Here is an 18,094-nt window from a genome sequence, read left to right on the forward strand (position 1 = left end):
CCCCACCCCAAGAGCTGGTTGTTAAAACATCTATTAGGGGCAGCTAGGTGGCGCAGTGGATAGAGCACCGGCCCTGGAGTCAGGAGTACCTGAGTTCAAATCCGGCCTCAGACACTTAACACTTACTAGCTGTGTGACTCTGGGCAAGTCACTTAACCCCAATTGCCTCACTAAAAACAAAACAAAACAAAAAAAAACCTATTAGCCCACTCTTGTGCTAGATGATCTCTGTGGTTCCTTCATGTTATAACATACTATAAATCCTGTGCTCTTATCTCCATTTACTGCTGAAGAAAATGAGTTCAGAGAGGGGAGAGGATGAGCCCCAAGTCCCTAAGGTGTTTAGTCAGGGCTGACCAGTATCTAGCTTGGATGTTCTTGCCATGACTGCCTTGAGTTCTGAGGAATCTTGCCAAACATTCCAACGTGAGAACATTTGCACTGATTTGGTACAGCCCATATCCAGTGATTTTATTTTTAGTTGGCGGATAGGGTCTTAAGGCAGCCAGTTGAGACATCTGTTTGCAGGGGAACTAGAGCTGAGCTGGAGTCTGAGGACCTTAGCCCAGCAACGTCAGCTCTGTAGGAGTTTGGGCCAATGGTTGCCACTTCCCTGCTCTGTTAAAAAAAAAAAAAAAGGCGGGGGGTGGGGTTGAACCCAGTCCTTTCTACTTTTTGACCTGAGAGCCTATGATCTGAACACATCTCCAGTGTCTTTGACCTGGCACTTTGATTTCATTTCCCAGCATCTTGCAGGTAAGTGAGGAGTTGTGAGGAGAGGCTGCTGCTGCAGTTAGGCTTCTCTCAGACCATTCTTCCTGGGATATCTGTTCTGGAACCCTATGGAAGGTAAATGAGAGTAAAAGTGATGGTGATATGCCAGTCGGATTCCCTTCCAAACTTTGGGATTAAAAAATGTAAGCCATTTGCTGATTCATTAATATCATGGGCAGGTAGCAGCAGCAGCAGCATCTGTAACTTGTCTGTGATTGACAGTGGTGTACTTGGACATATAGAGAGAAGTTTCTCAGATTTTTGCATTGTGGTTGCCTCTATTCCTCTTTGCCCTTTCCTATCAGTACACGTTGCCATCATTTCACAGTGCCTTTTTCCCCTACCGCTTTGTCCTTTCAGCCTTTAAATTCTACTAATGGCCATCTTCATGGGGGGAAAAACCCAGGAAAAGAGGATAAAGAATGACAAAGTAACGAATAGTATCAGAGTAGTTATAGTACAAGTACTGTTCCATGAGGAAAATAATCCGTGAAATGGACATGCTAATAAAGTTGGTGAAGCGGAAAAGGAAAAGGTAGTCCAGAAGGTTAAGGGCATTTAGGGAAAAACTCTGTGTGATGTATTATTTAATACATACATTGTTCATCTTGAGGTTTCTCCTCACGCCCAACAAATTGGCAAAGATGATAAAAGATGTGAACTGTCAGTGTTGGAAGGGTGGCGGAATGATAGACACACTAAAATTGGTGCAACCGTTCTGAAAAGCATTTTGAAATTATACTGCAAAAGGGACTGAAGTAGCGTATACCTTTTGATCCAGAGATCTTACTTTGAGGCATATATTCCAAGGAGATCAAAGATAGAAAAGTCACATATACGCCAAAATATTAGGGCAGCATTTTTTTTTGTGGCAGCAAATAATTGGAAACAAATTAAATGGCTTATTAGTTGGGGAATAGCTAACCAAATTATAGTATATGAATGTCATTGACTAGTGCCATGCCTTGAAAAAAAAGGGATGACTATGAAAACTACAGAGGTACACGAGAAGACAAATGAACTGTTGCAAAGTGAAATAATGAAAATCAGTGAGGCTACACCCAGGGACTGCAACAAAGCTCGTGAATGAACAGAAAAGAAAACGGCAGTACTGTGTGATTATCACCCAGGTTGGCCCTGAAGATGAAATATGGAATATACCTCCTTTTCTTTGCAGAGGAGGGGAACTACGGGTGTAGAACACTATACGTATGCTGCCAGATGGGGTTGATGTGTCCTCTCATTTTGCTAAACATTTTTTCCCTTTTTTGTCTTCTTTGTTGTAAAGGATACCTCTGGATGAAAGCAGAAAGGAGTATTTGGGGAAATAAAAATTACACAAAAGAAATAGCAATAAAATTTTTTTAAAAAGACTTCACATTTGTTCTTTTAAAGGGTTCCTCTGGTATCCTATTGCTATGGGCCCCGGGGTACCTCAGAAGTTTTCTGGGGGAAATCAAGGAACCTTCTCCTTGAGAAACTAAACCAAAGGACAGATACACCTAAAGAGATGAGCAGCACCAGATCTGGACTGAGCTCTAGGACCACCACCCTTCATTCCAGTCTCCCCTACCCCTCAGGGAGATAAGATTAGGTGTGGCTGCTGCCTTTGTGGCATGAGGGGGACAGAGATGGCTTGACAGATCAGAGCTGCCTCTCACCCAACTTCCCCCAGCCACCACCAGTGGGGGATGGTCCTCCCCCAATAAGGGAACTTTCCACAGTCAGATGATCACCACATAGTCCTCTATAAAAGTATCTGCCTGTCCTCTGCTCAGGGAGATAGGTATCTCAGAGAACCATGCCTCTGTGCCATGCCTTCTCCCCATGAAAAGAAGTCCAAGGATTTCTCTCTTGGTTCCTTTCCCTAGCACCTAATTAACTATTATTTTATTCTAATTGTATTTGTGTGCAAGAGCGTGTAATTCTTTAAAAAGGAATTCCTAAGAACCCCTACCCCAAACACCTTCCCATTTCCCCCACAACACTATTAAGGTCTAATGGTGAGCTTGGATTTTTGCAGTTTCTTGCTGGTAGAACACGAGCCCTGGGCAGGTTCCACCATGCTTGAAAAGTTTGAAGACAATCCAGCTATGGGTTATTCCTTGGACTCTTAATCCAGGTGAATGTGGAATGGTTGCTTCATCGAAAGAAGGTTGACTGGTATCATAAACTTTGTCACATCATTCATGGAGACAGTATAAGTTAAGAGCTTAGCACAGTGCTTGGCATATAGTAGGTGCTTAAACAAAGTTTTTTGATTGAAGAGCTGGGCTCTGTGTTACTGGAGAGTGTGCAGACACTGAGTAAATCATGACTATTTTGAAGCTTTGTGGTACCTATTCCTACAATATATTATAGGCAGTCTTATGAATAGGTTATATTCCAAAAGTTCATTTGGAAATCAGAACTTGGAATACATTTTCCCATAGACACCATGTCAAAAGGGGAGTAGGTAGGCTCCTAGGTCAGTCCAGAAAAATATTTAACATATAAGATAATATAACTGATACTAAAAGTATTAGAAACTCCCGTCCCCCCAGACATCCTTTATAATATTGTTTCTGTGGGAAAATACTTGGTATAGATCCCATTTCTATAACTTGATAAAACTTACTAAAGTACTTTCCCCTCAACAACCTTGTGAGATTATATGTATAGTACAAGTGTCAACTCCAATTTGCAGATAAAGAAACTGAGGCCTGAAGAAATGAGATGAACCAGGGTCACCCAACTATTAAGTCTGGGAGCTAAGATTCAACCCCCAGGTCTCCTCCTTCCTCCCTGTTTCCTTTGTTTCACAAAAGCAATCTGACTCTTTACTGGGGCAGCAGGGACACGTGATGTCCTGAGGGGCAGGCCAAAACCATGGCTTTCCACTGTGTGGTTTGTTCCTGAAGAGGAGCATACCGATTGTGCAGCTTAGTAGTTTCAAACCATCGACTTAATGGTTTTTAACATTTAATTTTAATGTTAAATTTAAATATTGTTTAGTATTTACTAAACAGCTACTTAAGGACTGCCCAATCAACTACCTCCTAGGTTCTGTAGGCCTAAAATACTGATTTTTGTGCTAGTTAGTATTATATACAAGATCCAAGACACCCCCACACCCCCTACCACCATTCTTATCTCTCCTAAAATCATCTCATTCACCGGCTCTTGCCTTTTTGAGTGTCTGTTCCATCTGCCCCTTTCAAAGAGCTTTGCTACTCCTAATTAGTTAATCCTTGTACGAGTCTGCTGTTTTTCCAAGAGTTTTGATCCAAAAGCACAAGTTGCTTCAGTGGAAGGAAAATGTAATTAGTGTGACCACAGCAGCTAAGCCTGGGTAAAGGGTTGGGTTTTTTTTTTTTTTCCCAAGGCTGCTTGCACAGGCATCTAGGCCATGTCGTGAGATGAGCTGCCTGATATTAACTGCATTCATCCATTTGACTCAAAATAACTGGGTCAATTGCCTTCCATTGTCCTGTGTGTGGGTTATGTCAAACCTAGGCTAATATTGAAAAATAGACTTGTACCTTGGCCAAACCTTAATTCTGGCATCTGGGCATTTGTAATGTAAGCAAACAGTCTTGTGTTGCATCAACACACTGGTGGTGTGCATCCAAGGGGGCTTCCATGCCATTCTTCTCCATTAGCCAGTTTTCCTGCCCTTCGTGGTATAGAAGCTGTCATCTTAGGCACAGTTTCCTTCAGACCAAGTCTTTTAGCCTTCAGTCTTTTAATGACAGCTGCCCTTATTTTTTTTTTCTTTTCTTTCACAGCACTATTTCCTGACTGGGGGCTTGGCAGCCTTTCAGAACAGGGGTCCCAAGTTAGAAAGTACCTTAAAGATCATCCAGTCCAACCTTTCATTTTACATTTGAGGAAACTGAGGTTAAGCAAGTTGGCCAAGGTCCCATAGCCACAATTTGAGAACAGATCGCCTGCTTTAAATGAGCCTGTTTCCTCACTAATTGTTGGCCTCTGCATAAAGAGAATGGTGATAGGGGGTGAAGTAAAAGGTAGAATCTGAATACTAGGGGGAGTAGGGATCTAGGGATAATCTAATAATAGATTATCCACATTAACACCTTTGTTTTTTCAGATGAGAAAGCCAAGATACTAGCCTGAGGTTACATGGCCTATTAGTAGTACTAGAGTCTTTCTGACCTTCAACCCAGTTGCTTTTCCACTGATATCAAAGTAGGGGAAGGGAAGTGACATTACAGTATGTCTCCCTACCAGTATAACCTCATATTCTCTTGGCTTTACAGGTTCTTTTTTTTTTTTTCTAAAGTGAGGCAATTGGGGTTAAGTGACTTGCCCAGGGTCACACAGCTAGTAAGTGTTAAGTGTGTGAGGCCGGATTTGAACTCAGGTCCTCCTGACTCCAGGACTGGTGTTCTATCCACTGTGTCACCTAGCTGCCCCTTCTTTTTTTTTTTTTTAAGTGCAAATACCCCTCTGGGTTTCAGAGGCAAGAAAACAGTATGAAGAAAGCTTAGGAAGGGTGGTGGGAGACCCCAGTAACAAACAGCCCACTCTAGTGTTGCCTAGGCTCAAGTTGGCTTTAGTGCCACTGCCTTTAGTATGGTTTTATAGGTTGCCCAGGCTGGCCCTATCCTTGTGAAGTGGGGAGTAGAGCCTACAGAAAACCTTTGCATACCCCTGTGTGTACCACCCACATGTGACTTGACTTAGGAAATAAGTACTTTACTATAGAAGACAGTACTCTTTGACAAAGGAAATAGAGTTTTGAACAGTGATGCTAAAAACATTTCTTACTTGTATTCCCTTTAACTTTTTACCCTAAGAAGTTGTCTACCTTGCCTACCCCTTGGCTGGATCTTTGAGAGACAAGAAGTTCTCTCAATCTAGATCCACGTTATCTACGTGTATGGGAAAGGGAGAAATTGAGTCTTTCTGTGATAGTGCCCAGGAACTGAAGAGAATGTGTCTGGCTCTCTGCAGCCTGTATTTCTTTGGCCTTAAATTAATTTTGTGAACTGGAATTCTTTTTTTACCCTTGAAACGTGAAGCTTCCATACAAGGAAGTTTCCAGCTTGAAAGGTGCGCGAGACATTTGAGCTGGGAGAAAAACTTTTAGATTAAACTGATGTTTGCTGTACGGAGTAAGAATGGTATTATGAAGTTAACTGCATGGGGGCACCAGCGGAGAATTTATTCTCTTGTTCTGTTGACTTAGAGTTAAAAAGAGAGGGGGAGGGGAGTGAACAAACAAACCCATACGCGGAAATGTTATGATTTGTTCCACATGCTGGGTGTGTTTTTAATTTAATGGTTTATATGGCGGTGAATGGTGTTTACAGCAATGAAGTCACATATAGAGACAGAGAAGGTAATTGCGGGTAAGCAGTTGGTCTGTATTCCAAGGAATCCCATCCATTACTGCACTTTCATTCAGCACTCTCGAGGTTGCCAGTTCAGTGTGTGCCCATGCAAGAAAAGAAACAGTGTTAAGAAGAATGAGTTTCCAGCTTCAACAATGCTCTTGAGACATCTATTAAGCTACTTTGAGAGATTCCTTTCCTCTTTCCCAACCCACCCTAACCTCCTTGTTCTGTAGCTGTCAGAGGTGGTTTGGGTCTTTAAAAAAAAAAAATCAACTTTTAAGAATATAAAATGCCTTTTACCCTGATCATTTGCCAAATAAGATATGAGTGGTCCTAATATTACTTCATTTAGTATCCCTCATGTTCACTTTTTCTACTTCTCTTATTCAGGGAGTAGACGTCATAATATAATGGGAACAGCACAGGACTTGAGTATCCAGAGGCCTGAGTTATAGTTCTCAAATCTGGCACTAACCAGCTAACTGGGCAAGTCACCTCCCCTATCCAGGACTCAGTTTCCTACTCTATAAAAAGAGGACATAGAAATGGATGACCTCTAAAGTCCTTTCCTTCTTGATTGATCCCTGTAATCGTTGAGTAGAGAATAGCCAATGAGCTGTGTGTTAGTAACAAAGAGACAGGCCCTCCAGATGAAAAGTTGAAAGCTCAAAAAACAAGTCAGTAAAGCAAGAAGAGGAATGAAGGACTTCAAGCCCAACATACTGCCTAGATGTCTTAGAATGATGGTGCTGGAAGGAACTTTAGAAATCCTTTCATTTAACCCTGTTTTATAGAGGAGGAAACACAGAGGGGGAGTGACTTAAAGCTTGTGCCACCAGGATAGTGATATATACTTGACCACATCTACCCACTTTCCATTAATTTCTCATTTGTTAAATTTATGCTGATTTGAAAGTAGGGTTTTCCCTTTGTTCAATGCAGTCACCTAAGAACACATTGATGGCTGACAATATGCCCAGCCCTGTGCTAGAACCAAGGGAGTTACTGAAAAGATTAGGAAATGGTTCCAACCCTTCAAAGAATTTAGTGTTTAGCTTCCACATAAGAAATAATTCAAGACGGTGCATAAATGGCAAAATTGGTGGTGCCATGGGAAGTGACGAAAGCATTAGATTGTTCACTGGTTTGTTAACATATGAGGCTATGTATTAGAGGAGGAAAGTGATGGTATGAACCTAATTATGACTCCCTTACCTGTAAAAAAACTTGATGAATCTTAATTTTTAAAAATCCATCAAGCAGCACATCACTGACTTGTTAATTGTACTTCATGTTGGAGTTTTCAGTGATTAAAGATGGTGTGCTATGATAAACAGCTATAAAATTGTTTGAGAACCTTAGCAAAAAGACACCCTTGAGGCAGCTAGGTGGCGTGGTGGATAAAGCACTGGCCCTGGATTCAGGAGGAACTGAGTTTAAATCCTGCCTCAGACACTTGACACTTACTAGCTGTGTGACCCTGGGCAAGTCACATAACCCTCATTGCCTCGCCAAAAAAAAAAGACACCCTTCCCGCCATTCCATTCATCAGACACTAAATACCAGTACGGACAGGGCCCTTGGCTTAGTTCTGAGAGAGCCTGGCAATTTAGATTAGACATAGTCTCTATCCCTATCAAGCTGATAGTCTAGCAGGGAATAAGGTACCTGTAAACAACTAATACAAAGTGATAATTTTTTTTTTTTTTAGTGAGGCAATTGGGGTTAAGTGACTTGCCCAGGGTCACACAGCTAGTAAGTGTTAAGTGTCTGAGGCCGGATTTGAACTCAGGTCCTCCTGAATCCAGGGCCGGTGCTCTATCCACTGCACCACCTAGCCGCCCCCAAAGTGATAAATGTTAAGGGTATGGAAGAGGCACAAGAAAAGAATGTCTCTCTCTTAGTGCCCTGCACAAAGTAGGAACTTCAATTTTGGGGGAAATGAATGTTAGGACTTAGGGGAAAAGTTATTAGCAATATAGGGGAGGGGTGACAGATGAGGCTTCCTAGAGGAGACCATATTTGGTATTTGCCTTAGAAGATCAGTAGGATTCTAACAGTTATATCTGGATTTTAATAGAAAAAACTTATCAGAAAGGTAAAACAAATATTTACCTCACCTCCCCCCCCCACCGAGTTTATAATTTTTTCCCTTTACCTCATATTTTTTCTTGTTCCTTTTAAAGGGATTCTGGCAGTAGCAGATGGGGGCGGGGGGGAGAGACTGCAAGAAGGAAGTCATTTTTAAAAATGGAATATGCTGGCAAGGAAAGATTCTGTTTTCAGCTACCGGAGGGAGGAGAGACAAGTAAGAGAAGTAACCAATTTAATGTAATTCTTTTTGCCACTTAAGGACATATTTCCTATCTTTAGTAGAGTCTCCTGAAATTCCTTGATTTGTTCGGAATCACCTAAAAACGAACTACTCAGACCTTTAGATCAAAGGAACAAAAGAAACTTTGATAATTCCTGGTCACCAAATCCACTGGCCCCTTTTTTTTTTTTTTTTTTTTTTTTTTTTAGTGAGGCAGTTGGGGTTAAGTGACTTGCCCAGGGTCACACAGCTAGTAAGTGTTAAGTGTCTGAGGCCGGATTTGAACTCAGGTCCTCCTGAATCCAGGGCCAGTGCTCTACCCACTGCACCACCTAGCTGCCCCGACTGGCCCCTTTGGAAAAAGCCTTTATCTTCTGTGGCATCTCTGCATTATTCAATAGTTGATCACCTCTTCCTCCTAGATACTTTCTCCTTTCTTGGCTTTCTCAGAGTCTTCATCCTCCACATATGTCCTTTCCTTCTCTAATTTTCTTCACTAGCCCCTCCCCCTGCCTCTTAATCATGAATTTAACCAAGATTCTGCCCTTGGCCCTCTTTTCTCAGCCATCTCGTCCACTCCCATGGCTTCCATTAGAAGGATTCCTCAATAGGAATAATTCACAGAGGGATTTCAATATCCACAACTTCCCCCCATATGTAGTCTCTCATTTCTAATTGCCTACTGAATCTTTTTCTCTTTATGACTCACTGTCACCTGAAACTCCATGAACTCAAAATCGAGCTCATTATCAGAACCTGCTCTATTCCCAACATTTCTGTTTCTTTTGATTAGAACTCGTCACCCACACACAAAACTTTGGACTCTTCCTTACTCCTGCCTTGACTTAGTTGTCAACTCTGCTGAATATACCTGCAAAATGTCTTTCTCATCCATCCCTTCCATTTCATTCTTTTTTCCTGTGCTGCCTTTATAGACTTTTTTTGTTTTTGTTTTTGTTTTTTGTTTTTTGCAGGGAAATGAGGATTAAGTGACTGGCCCAGGGTCACACAGCTAGTAAGTGTCAAGTGTCTGAGGCCAAATTTGAACTCAGGTCCTCCTGACTCCAGGGCTGGTGCTCTCATTGCCCCCTGCCCTCATCTTTTCCTTACCTGTTTCTGTCCATTGAAGTCTTTCAAGGCTCAGCTCAGGTGTCACCTCTTCCATACAGCCTTCCCTGATTTCCTGCTGCTGGAAGTGATCCATCTATCCTCCCGATTTTCATAGCACTCTGCTGGGATCTCTTCTTTGTCCTTACGGAAGGCTTGTATGACAATTTTGTAACATGTTTTAGCCTCAGACTGTAAGCTACTTACTTAGGAGAAAAAGTGTATAAAATACTTTTTATCTTTGTATCCTCAGCTGGGATCTCATACTGGGTGACATTCAGTTAGTAAATGTTGAATTGAGAGCTGATGGAAAGATAGATAAGAAATGATTAAGGAGTAGGAGGAGGTTGTTTTGGGGGGAACGATATCACAGTTGTTTAGAAGGCTGCCAGTTCTATCACTTAGCCCCATGCTCTTGGGCAGTTCTTTCCCACTCTGAGCCCTTTCCTCATCTGTAAAAAAGGAAGTTGGGCTAGAAAATCTCTAAGCTCAATAACAACAATAAAAGCTAACCTTTATATAGTATGCCACCGTAATACATTAAGGATCTGTGTAGCTCATTTTGAAAATTTTTCTTGCTCAGAGAGATTAAGTGATTTGCTTCTGGTCCCACAGTATCCAAGGGTAAGTTTGAAGCCTGGTCATTCCAAATCCAGCATTCCATTCATTGTCTCAGTGAGATCCTATAGTCACAGAAATTCAGTTGGAAGAGACCTAGAGTTGTCTAGGGTAGTGGTGTCAATCTCAAATAGAAATAGGGGTTGGGAGGGGACTGAAACCTAAATAGTCAGCATATTGACTATTTAGACAGAAAACCACATAGTCACATTATCTATATTCTCTTGTGTCTTTCATTGCTTTTGTTAAATATTTCCCAGTTACATTTAATCTTGTTCCAGGAGTGATATTTGACACCTCTACTCCAGATCAGCCTGTGCCTGAGCAAGCATCTCCTACAACATCTCCTACTTGGAAGCCTCCACTAAGGGGGTTCTCCTCATCTCTGGAGTCCCAGCTTATTCTGATTTTTCTATAATTGGTAGATTGGAGCAACTAGGTGGTACAGTGGATAGAGGGTCAGGCCTGCAGTCAAGAAGACACATCTTCCTGAGTTCAAATCCAACCTCAGACACTTACTGGCTGTGTGACCCTGGGCAAGTCACTTCACCCTGTTTGCCTCAGTTCCTCATCTGGAAAATGAGCTGGAGAAGAAGATGGTAAACCACTCCAGTCTCTTTACCAAGAAAACACCAAATGGGATCATGAAGAGTTGAACATAACTAAAAAATGACTGAACAACAACAAAGTTGTTAGATTATGTGAATTGTAAGTTAGCTCCTTATTTCTTTCATCCATTGCTTCTTAGGCCAGCCTGCTCTGATGCCTCTTGCACATGATGGCTGTGGAGTTTTCCCCAGTTTTCTCATCATCTGACTGAGCATTTCCCCTGCCTCAGTCTATCCTTATGTCTCAAATCTATTCTTATGTCATGCTCTCTAGAACCTTCACTGTCTTTAGCTCCCTACTTTCCATACTCTGCAGCTTAACAGTTGTTTAACTTTCTGCTGACTCAACTATAGTCTCTCATAGTGTCAAAGATAGAATTTTAGCCTGTCTGGAACATTGTTCTGAAACAATGTTCTGGTAGGACAGAATGGGGTACGGCAACACTGGGACAGTAAAAGGAAGAGCTATGAAGAAAATGTAGAACACAAGAGCACGAGCTATGCACATAAGAAGTCTTTTTTTCTGAAATGAGCTACTTTCCATTCTATGAAGCACTGCAGTTATTTGGGGGCATATCTGTGGACTAGGGAATTAAGCCTAGGATTGGTCAGTTTCTTGGGAGACAGGTAATGGCTCTTGACCATATTCCTTCCCCCTCCAGAAATGTCTAAGGGAGACAAGGGACACAGCTGCCAACTGACCTAAGTGAGATGGGCACAGTGATGGGTGTTATGGAACCCAGAGCAGGAGTGTTTGGTTGGTACAGAAGGAAAAGTCGACAGAATAGAATAGAATTGATCTAATTTGTCTTGTATCACGTCCATCACCTGTTGGTTCAGGAAACTCCAAAAGATGTGGGACATTCTTTTAGAATGAGCTGATCCATTCTTTTGAAAAGTCTGCTGGGGCAGGTAGGTGGTACAGTGGATAGAAAATGAGCCCTGGAGTCAGGAGGACCTGAGTTGAAATCCAGTCTCAGATACTTATTAACTGTGTGACCCTGGGCAAGTCACTTAACACCAATTGCCCTCTCCCCCAAAAAAAGAAAGGAGAAAAAAAAAACCCTGCTCTGAACTTTAACTTCTTTCATTCACCTATGGCTTCAGGAAAGAACTATGAGCTTATAGTGAATATATCTCAATGAACAGTTATTAGTGTTTAGGCCTAGTATGTTTTAGGTAATGTGCTATATATACTTAGAACATTCAAAGGAAAGATGCAAAACAGTCTCTACTCTTAAGGAGCTCACATTGTACTAAGGAAAAAAGACAGGTGCACAGATAAGTAAATATAAAGTAATGGGGGTGGGTGGGTAGAGAGGAGTAAGGGATGGGCTGGGTCAAATCAAGGGCTTGGTGATCTCTGGTCTCAGAAAGAGAAGAGCCTATAGAGGTATGGGTGAAGGGAAAGAGTGAAAAGAGGGAGAGGCCTTATGTTGGAAGTGGGAGGGGAGTCCACTCATAAATGCTCCTATGGGTGAAGGAAAATGAAGGCCATACACTGGAGGAGCCCTGGTGCCTGTACAGTCTGCTTATCTTGTACGGGGTCAGGGGGGGGGGGTGGCGCAGGGGGACTTGGAAGCACCTGGAGGATTGGTAGAGTCTGGGTACAGCAGATTTCCAGGCAAGTTTGTTTGGAGGGTGCAGTGAGCAAAAGAACCTAGATCAGTGGTAGGGAAGGGGCCCTGTCCTTCAGTGTCCTTTCTGACACCTGCACTAATTGGCATTGTTCTGAGGATGAGACACAATGAACCAGGAGATCTTGGGGTAAACCCTACAAGGCAGTGGCAGAAAGGACCCAATGGGAATAGCCTAGAATGGATACCTCAGAAGCTTTTACTGTATGAAGAATACAGAGAAAAGAGAGAAACCAGATGATTATAGGAGTCATGAATCAGAGTATGAGAGTCTAGAATAAACAGAGAAGATGGATAATGAGAGGAAAAGAAATCCTTTTTGGAAAGGGATGCAAAAATGAAATTTAAAAATTAATCAGACTAGCTGAAGGGCAGGAGAAGAAGGAGGAATCTACTTGTCTGAGGGAAAGAGAGGAGGAAGAAATATATAACCAGATAAAAGCAAGAGAGAGGAACTAATAAAGGCCTAAAGGGAAAGGGGCAACAAATGGGAATAGGAGATCAGGGATGAGAGGAAGAAAGCCAGGGGGAATAGGGCTACCTTAAAAAAAAAAAGATTAACTGGAGGAACATAATTCTGCTTACAACAGTATTACAGAAGGATAAAAAAGAAAACTTAAAATTTTAGAGACAGGAAAATATAAATAACTCAATTTAAATCTGAATGGATTAAAGAATCCAATAAAATTAAAAAGTGACATGGGGTAAGAAAACTAGACTGCAATCTGTTGCTTGACATGAAACATTTAAAAAACAAAGACACAAAATAAAGATGGGAAAAAAATTTGCTGTGCATCATGTGAATCCAAAGCCTTGATCCTCTCAGATAAAGCAAAGACATTAAAAAATATAAAAGGGATAAACAAGTAAACTATGTTATTCTGAAAGGAATCATAGACAAGTGAACATCAGTAATGAACTTACATGCTCCAAATGCTTTAGCAACCAAATTGATAAAGAAAACATTTGAGCTTCAAGAAGATAGTAACAATGATGACAGGAGACTTCAGTAATTCCTCTGTCAATTTTTGACAAGTCTAACAAAAGTAAATGAGAAAAAATGGAACAGAACAAATTGCTATAGATATTAATTAAAATCTTATTGTATTGCACTTTCTAAAGGGTGTACCAAAAGATTTACGTATTTTCCGCATCTATATACTAATTTTATAGTATAAAACCTATATTCTAGTTTTATAGTACATCACTGTATACTAGTATATAGAAAACTACATAGTTTTCGGGAACTTTTGCACAAATTGACTGCATATGAAGGCACAGAGATATTGTAAACAAATGTAAAAAGGCAGTAATAGCCTATATATATATATATGTGTGTGTGTGTGTGTGTGTGTGTGTGTGTGTGTGTATACACACACACATACATATTTGGGTTTTTTGGTGGGGCAATGAGGGTTAAGTGACTTGCCCAGGGTCACACAGCTAGTAAGGGTCAAGCATCTGAGATCAGATTTGAATTCAGGTCCTCCTGAATCCAGGGCCACTGCTTTATCCGCTGCACCACCTAGCTGCCCTGAATATATTTTTTACAGACCATAATGCAATCAGAATAGAAATTGGTTCAGGGACCATAAACAAAAGATACAGACCCAAATGGAGTCCTAACAATGAGAAATAATGAGTGGATAGAAAATAACTATACAAAGGAAAATTATAATGATAAAACAACTGTAATGGAGCTAATAGAAAATATTAAAATAATGGGGGTGTGGAGAGATGGTGCAAAACAGTTGCCACAGAACAACTATAGGAGAGTAATACCAAGTCTCATTTGCTTTTGTAACGATGTTTTGGAGGGAAACATTGTCCATTAGAAATTATATGAACCCTTCTTTCATTGAACTGTACAATAGTTATGTTAAAACAAATGTAGAAACCTACTCTATGGGTCTCTTTGTTATCATTCTTTTCCCTGGTTGGGAAGATGCAAAGCATTAAGGATCAAAGTTTTCTGTGTCTCCTTGAAGGTGAGGAGTCACATCTTAGGTATACCTTCCTCATAACTTAACAAAATACTTCATGGTGTTTGTGGAATGAATGGATGAACTCATGAAAGGACAACTTGTTTTGAAGTTAATTTTCTAGACAGAGCAAAGGTCATAGAATGCTAGTGTTGGAAGAGACCTTGGAGAGTAACCAGTCAATCTCTGCCATTTCACATACAAGGAAATAGAGTCCTAGAGAAATTTTGACTTGCCCAAGGTGATGCAATTAGTGGACAAGTCAGGAATGGAACCTGTCTTCTAACACTCAGTCTATTCCCCTCCCACTAAGCCCTGCTGCCTTGGGGATGCAGAGGAGGGGTGAGTCAAAGAGTATGAATTTTGTTACTTCTTAGGGTAGATCGTGTTTAAGAGATGGTGCGGTGCTTTCAATAATCCTTAGTCACTAAAAGGTGCAAAAGGGTCTCTCTCATTTTAACATCAGCATTCTCTCAGTGAAACTATGTGCTAGAGTTATGTGATGCTACACTCTCAATAATTTCCATCGCAGGGGAACTGACAAGTAAAGAAAAGACTGATGGTTGAGAATAACTAGACTATACTTGCATGTAGGAAGAGTCCCTATTTCTTTGTGGGACCTGATCATCCTTCCAGCCAATCAATAAGCATTTATTAAGCACCAACTGTGTGAGAGGAATTAAGATTTCAGACTAAAATTAAACTCTAACCTGAGGGAGCTTATGGTCAGGTGATACCACGTGTACACAGGTACATAAACTACAAACTATATGTATGCAATGTAAATACAAAGTATTTTCAAGATGTGGGGGAGGGATCAGGAAAGGCCTCATGGAGGAGGTAATTTTTGCAGGGCAATGAGGGTTAAGTGACTTGCCCAGGGTCACACAGCTAGTTAAGTGTCAAGTGTCTGAGGCTGGATTTGAACTCAGGTACTCTTGAATCCAGGGCCAGTGTTTTTATCTACCACACCACCTACCTGCCCTTAGAGGTGGTAATTCTTAAGATGAACTTTGACAGAATTCACTTACAACCTTGGAGTTACCCTGGATTGTATTCTCTTCCTCACCCTCCCACATCTAATCATTAGCCCAGTCTTGCTTCTGAGACATCTCTTGTATCCATCCTCATCCCTCTACTTCTTGCCTGTTCTATCCTGTATTTCTTGTATATTGGCCCCCAGACTCTTACCTTGGGGGCTCTCCCCAAAATACTACAATCTCTTTTTCTCTTATGGTCCTAATCCAGAGTATTCCCCATTCTGGGACATCTCAAAATACATTTTGTATCCATGTGTGTAAAAGAGGTACATAGCTCTTATACAAGTGCCCAAGTGAGCATGCATTTATCAGGTACAAGACATCATTTATTTCGTCCCCCAGAACAAGCAGAAGATGAAAAGGACTCACAGGAGACATAAACTGTAGAAAACCCATAAGCGATTTACAGTGCAATTCTCTTTCCTCTCTGGTGGGTCCCATGTTTCTTCAGAGTCAAGAGCGGAGTTGAAATCCCAGCCAGCCCATGCTTCATAAGATCATAGACGTTGAGAGGGAAAGGAACTTCAGAGGTTATCTAATCTAACCCCCTCTTACTGGGACAAGCATCTATTTCCTTGACTGCAAAATGGGAATATGATGATGCATATATTACGTATCTGGCAATATTTTGTGACCAAAGCTTTGTAAATATAAAGTGATGTGGAAATTTGAGTTATTTTCATTTAAACAACCACTTATTCATTGAACATTCATTCAACAAAGAGCTTATTAAAGGTCTGTTATGGTCCAAATAGTGCTTGTTTGGTACTTGAGCAGATCCAAAGTTTAAATAAAACAAGGTCCATTCCCTGAAGGGTCTGGTTGGGGAATAAGATGTAAACATAAATTACAATGCGCAGAAAGACATGAAAAGTGCTTTGGGGAGTTTCAAAACTAAGTGCTATATACAAAGTTTGAGGAGGATGGTTCTTACCAACTGGAGAATCAAACTCCCTGGAGGTGGTAGCCTTTGCATTGGGCTTTAGAGGTTGAATAGAAATTCAACAGGTGAAGAAGGGAAGGGAGAACATTCTACCACTGGTACGGAAGTAGGAGTGTGCATGACGTGTTATGGAAACGGATCATTTTGACTAGACTTTCTTTGGAGCCCCCAGTTAGTAGAAATAGATAAAGCTAAGTACTTGTCATTTGCAAAGCCCTCATGAAAGGATTGTGAATTGGGCCTTTGATCTTTATCTCCTCCTTTAGGGAGGTTACCTTAAATGTTTTGTTTGTGAAGTGATTGATTATGTGTTGGTCATGACCAAGTCCCAGCAATTCCCCCTCCCCTTCCTCACCAAGACCCTTACCAAAAGCAGATGTTTATCACGAGATGCCATCCCAGCAAGCACACAGACTGCAAAAATAACTAAATAAGCATGCAATTCAAGAAGAAAGCATGCCTGTCAATATCAACTTTCCAAGATTTTCCTACGGAGGGAGACTCCAAGACAAAAGTCTACTTGGATTTGGAAATGATACTCCCTCAAAGCTTAATTCTTCCCTTATGTTTGGGGCTTGATGAAAATGAAATGCAGATTCTGATCTGTTTTAATACAGTCCAGCTATCTAGAATCAGACAATGTTAGAGAATTTGGAAATCATCTACTCCAATCCTTTGATTTTATAGAGGAAGAAAATGTGGCCCAGAGAGAGAAAGAAACTTACCCAATGTCACAGCCCGTTACTTGAAGAACTGGGACCCAAACCTAGGTATCCTAATTCCTAGGCCAAAGACCAAGGTCTTTATTAGACCAATTCCAAATCTTTCAGCCTGGCATTCTGTGCTGTCCAGATCAAGCACGAATTTACCCAAATAAGCTTATTTCCCGCTACACCCTGACACACAGCCTCTTTTCCAGCCAGCTCATACTTTTCCATGGCCCCCATGTGTATGCTTATATTTGTGCCTTTCATCCCAACATTCCCCCAGGCTTCAGTTCTCTCCCTCCTTGCTGTCCTTCTAGACAAGGTCCATTCCCATAAGCCTGTTCCAAATCCCACTTCCTACATGAGCTTCAACCCGAAATGATCTCTTCCTCACCTCCCTATCACTTTTTGTTCCTGACACACAAATGAACACTTAATTATGTCCTTTATATTGTTCTCTAATTAGGGCAGGTGACTTTTCCAACAAGTCATCTCCATCTTACTCTTCCTAACATCTTTCCTACTTAATTGCCCATGTTTTCCTTGCCATCTATTAGATTGTAAGCTCCTTGAGTCCAGAGACTGTGCCCTTTAGGAGGGATATTTTTTCCTTTAATTTTAAAATATATTTTCTGAACTTAAACACCAAAAAAAAAAAAAAAAGAGCATTTCCATAAGCCCAGCAGAGCACAAAAAGAAGATTCTGCATGAAACTAGGAAACTCCATTTCATACCACCTACTTTTAAAAAAAATGTAATAAATTCTACACATTGCTTTAATGTTTCTCTCTCTCTCTCTCTCTCTCTCTCTCTCTCTCTCTCTCTCTCTCTCTCTCTCTCTCTCTCGCTAAGTCCCTCTCCTCAGGCAACCCTTTCCTCCATTAAAAAGCAAAGAAAGAAACCCCTTGTAACATGCATCATCAAGCAATTTAAATCCACAAAGTGGCCACATCTAAAAATGTGTTGACCTATCTGTACCTTGAATCAATCGTCTTTGTCATAAGGTGGGCAATATACGTATCATA

Source organism: Dromiciops gliroides, chromosome 1, assembly GCF_019393635.1.
Source record: "Dromiciops gliroides isolate mDroGli1 chromosome 1, mDroGli1.pri, whole genome shotgun sequence".
NCBI lineage: Eukaryota > Metazoa > Chordata > Mammalia > Microbiotheria > Microbiotheriidae > Dromiciops > Dromiciops gliroides.